The 4,669-nt window shown below is 40.3% G+C and overlaps 1 protein-coding gene across 1 annotated transcript in view; it reads left to right on the top strand.

Annotated features, from left to right (window-relative positions):
- The window catches only part of TSPO (translocator protein), a 32,501-nt gene that overhangs the window by 13,077 nt on the left and 14,755 nt on the right, over nt 1-4,669 (top strand). The gene's annotated exons all lie outside the window — the stretch shown is intronic.

The raw sequence follows: 4,669 nt of genomic DNA, 5'->3' as shown, positions 1-4,669 counted from the left end.
AGCAATAGCTTAAACTCGGTGCAGAAACTAATAACTAATGCCTGCTGTGTGTTATATCTTAAAAGGGATATAGCTATTAAGGCTCAATCAATAACTAAGTTAAGTGTGTTACATGTTAGAGTTATTTAGTGATATGTATCTCTGTGTGAAAAGTGAGCTGACCTTCTTTGAAAACTTCCCACAGGCTCAAAGAAGGGAATGGTATGGATGGTATAAGGGACCATGCCTTTAATAAGTCTGCCTTATGAAACATTGAAGGTAAATGCTTGACAAATAAATGTCAGGTAGGAATCTGATTTCCCTCAACATTATGTATGTGCTGAGATGCTTTACCTGTTGAATTTCTGCATGTCATCCAATGATAAAAGGTCTTCATTTCTGTGTCTGAGTCTTGCTTGAAGAGAAAGAAAACTTTACCAGTTCCTCATAAAGTGAGCAAGTGAGCAAAGTTGCTTCTGAAGAAGGCAGATGTCTGACTTGTAGAAGCAGCTGCTGATTCTGACGTCTTGAATTTCTTGAAGAAATAGGAGCAATGTATTTGTGGATGACCCTTTGCTACATTGAAGCATTTTTAAAATAAGACACTTAGCACAGATTTTTAAGAGCTGATTAGCTGTAGAGAAAGTACAGGATTTTAAAATTGCTCAAGTCTTGGATCTACATGTACTTAAAAAAGGTAGTGTCAGTGATGGAGTAAATAATCTGTTTGGCTTTTGAGCATCAGGTGCTATTAAAGGCATAACCAGAAAGAAAGTCAGTTCTGCCGTCTGTCTGATGGAAGAGGGATATCTGTGCTAAAGATTAACAGTGCAAGACTTAAAACTCTTATTTATTTGATCAAAATTTAGGACCTGGAAATGAATCAAGATACATTGAAAGGAAAGAGACCACTTAGAACCCAGACAGTGAAATAATCGATAAAAGGGAGCTACCTAAATTAGGAAGAAGGCAATCTTTGCTCACCTATGCTTAGTACTGGTCTTTGTCTGGTTACATAATACATATAAGCTAACAGGAATAAATAAAGCAGCTTCCAGCTTTCTTTTCAATCAAATTTATCATGTCACAGTGACATTTAAACTAGAAATAAAACAGCTAGAACTTTTGCCCCCACTCAGTTCCATCCTAGCTTCATTTATTTATTTCTGATATGCCAAGCCATTTGTGCCCATTTTTCTTTGTTCTCTCATAAGGTGAATTGAATTCAGGGGTAGCTGAATTTAAGGGTGGCAAAATATAGTATCCAAAACACACATTGTGGTGGCAAGGCCTTTATTAAGCACTCAAAAGGCACAAAAAGGCACTAGCTTTCCAAGTTTGCTGGCTTCTTTGTCAGGCAAAGATATTTTAAAAGATAGGAAATTCCTATTACTTTTGTAACTCCATTTTGAGTCAATGTTACACAACAGAGTGTAAAATAGCAGCAATTCAGTAGCAGCAAGACATAGAAAAGGGGATGATAATGTTGGAAACCTATGTAACCATTTGCATAACACCCTTTATGAAACAAGTCGGATTTCATAGGACAGCTCAATATGAGGGCAAAGTTGCTTGTTTAACTCGTCTCCTTGTGTGAACCATGCTTCTTTTTCTGGAGTCAATTGCTGTTCCTGTCGGGCTGGTTGCACAAGCATTATGACTGCTTGCACAACCTCTGCCCTATTTTACAAAGATATTACAAGGCAGATTAAAATTACCATGAAGAAAGGAGTGGAGGAGTTTTCCTGCACACTTTCACCTCCAGATGTAGGCAGGGCCTACATACTTGGATAAAAAGTTAGCCTGGATATTTTTTATCCTGGATAAAAAGTTAGGAGCTCTTATTGGAGACATTTCAAGTTGTATATACTCTTAACATGGAAATTTATTACTGCATATCCAGGGTCACATAGTGTGTGTGTGTGTGTGTGTGTGTGTATCCAGCTCTCTTCTATGCCAACATTATCTGAAGATGCCACAGATGCTAGTGAAACGTCAGGAATAAACTCTTCTAGAACATGGCCACATAGCCCCCAAAAAACCACCAAAAACTATGTATATACTCTGTCTTCTTCCCATAGGTATTTTACTGGCTGTAGAAAAAAATAAAATAAAACAAGATCCAATGGGGTTTACTGGCTAGTGTTATCTGAGGGTGTGGAAACACAGGTTTAAATCCTGCATGTAATAGGGCTGAGCTTTTGGGAGTGCCCTTCCCTGTAGCTCCCTAGAGATCTGGTCTGGGATGTTTCCCAGCCCTCCCAAGCAGAATTTTAGGGCACACAGTCCCCATACAGACAGGCCAAAATAAAGCTGCTTCGGGTCACTTTGGAGGTATGCTGTTTAAATGATGCATGCGTCCTAAGAGTCCAGTAGCCACACCAAAGCCATGATCCAGTCTTAAAGACAAGAGCACAGCTTTGGCGCAGCTTCCGGACTCTTAGTACACATGCATACTTGAAACAGCATACCTCCAAAGAGACCCGAAGCAGCTTTATTTTGGCCTGTCTGTATGGTGGCTTGTTACAAACTGCCAAAATAAAGCTGCTTCGGGTCTCTTTGGAGGTATGCCGTTTAAACAATGCATTGGTCCTAAGAGTCCGGAGGTCGCGCCAAAGCCACACTCCGTTCCTAAGCACTGGAGGGCAGCTTTGGTGCAGCTTCTGGAATCTTAGGATGCATGCATCATTTAAACAGGATACCTCCAAAGAGACTCGAAGCAGCTTTATTTTGGCAGTCTGTAACAGGCCACAGAGTCTTAGGATGGTCCTCTTGCCACTGATGGAAGCAACTTCCACTAGCAGAGGTGCGCCACAACAAACTACCCCCCAACTTCAAATCCCTGCTTATATGTAAGCCTAACTGAGCAGGTCTCAGGTGAACCAGTCACTAGGAAACATGGGAGAGCCCCGTAGCACCCAGATCCTTTTGTTGGTTTCCTGAAGGCAAGTGGTTGGCCTCTGTGGAAGCTAGGCAATGAATTAGACAGATCTTTGTCCTGATACAACCCGGCTCTCTGTCTCTTCTTAAATACAGCAATGCCAGATGCAATGGAGGGAAAGGCATCAGCATTTCTGATAATAGTGCTGAAGGGTGAAGCTACATTTTCAGAAATTCTGGCGTTTGAACAATCATTATATGTGCAGGAGTCCTGTCCTCTTTTGTGTCTGGTTACTCTGTTCTTAACCATATCTTACAGGATTGTGGAAGTGTTCAGATAAAACACCATTCTGTGTACTTGTACATGGGATAGAACAGGAAATGCTTTAGCCAAGTGTGTGCAGCTCATTAAAAATGCCTTGGATTGACAGTAGTTATTCTCTCAGGAAAAACATGCATCTGAGGAAGTTGGCTCAAGTTTATGAAAGCTTATGCCACCAGCTTCTTTCTTTCAGTTAGTCTCAAAGGTTCTACAAGATCTCTTTGCATACTAATTTTGGATGGTGGTTGGTATACCACTGTCAGAAGGCAATGCCATAATATAATAATATAATTTGCCTACTGCTCTTTGCTTTAAGAGAGTGGTTCTCAACCTTCCTAATGCTGTGACCCTTTAATACAGTTTCTCGTGGTGATGCTCAACCATAAAAGCACTGAGGGTAGACTTTACTGTTTGCCTCTGTGTATCATCTTTTTTTATTCATCCATTACCAAAATTGCTTCTGGGAGATTCTGTGGGCGACAAGGTGAGGCAACATCTATGGCTGTCTCCCCAGGAGGTTTTCAAGAAGTTGGTCAAGGTGCCACTACCTCCCATGGGCACATTAAGGATATTTTTTTTAATAAACAACTATGGAGTTTATCACACAGAAGTCAAATTGGTAAAATCCCATTAAGAGACGGGATTTTAAAATCCAGGTGTTGTTTGTCAGATGCTTTGGCATGAAAGAGAAATAACACGAAAATAATTCAAATGGAAAGCTCCTTTGTACTTTCAGAATTTAGTGAAAGTAAAAAGGAGCTGGTTTTGGTGACTTTGCCTTCAGGTTATTTTTGCATCAGTTCTCTTTCATGCAAACATCGTCTGAAAACATTCCGCAGATACAGATTTTTTCAAGTTTCTGTTCAGGCTAACCCCAAACATCACCTGTAAAACAACCTGCAAATGTGGGTTATTTCCAGTTTAAATTTAGTTTCTGCATGGGATTTGTCCTGTGTGATAAACTCATATTAAACCATCTTCTTGCACTGTCATAGCTGGAATACCTATTCTGCTAAGGAAGCAGGGAAATTGGAAGAGCTTCTGCATGGAGAATCACATCATGGGTTTTTCAGTTTTCAGCTCCAGGGATCCAGAATGCCTTCCCTCCCCAAAACAAGTATATTCATTTGCTTAGTGCTCTGCCTAAATATTGTTAATCTGGGGCCATGAGGGTGCTGAATATTTTCGCCCCACTGGATTTCTCCACTGGAGCGATCCTCAGCAGACAATAATAATAGTCCATTGGATGGAGCCATCCAATTGCCATGGAATCATAGTGTTGTAACTGTGTAGTGTGAAAAAGCTCTGGGTGAAGGGATTAGACACCTCAACTATGCTAATCTACAGTTTAAAAAAAAAAAAGATGGAGAGCCCTATGGTTTCTAAAGTGACATAAAATTTCACCTAAATGGTGGGCAAATGTTGTTTCTGAACATCTGAGACTCCAAGAGAAACACAACCAACTGTACCGTATTTGTAAACACCAAA

Source organism: Sceloporus undulatus, chromosome 5 (genome assembly GCF_019175285.1).
Source record: "Sceloporus undulatus isolate JIND9_A2432 ecotype Alabama chromosome 5, SceUnd_v1.1, whole genome shotgun sequence".
NCBI classification, from domain to species: domain Eukaryota; kingdom Metazoa; phylum Chordata; class Lepidosauria; order Squamata; family Phrynosomatidae; genus Sceloporus; species Sceloporus undulatus.
Note: the sequence above shows the minus strand (reverse complement) of the source record. Positions and strands in the feature narration are given on the sequence as shown.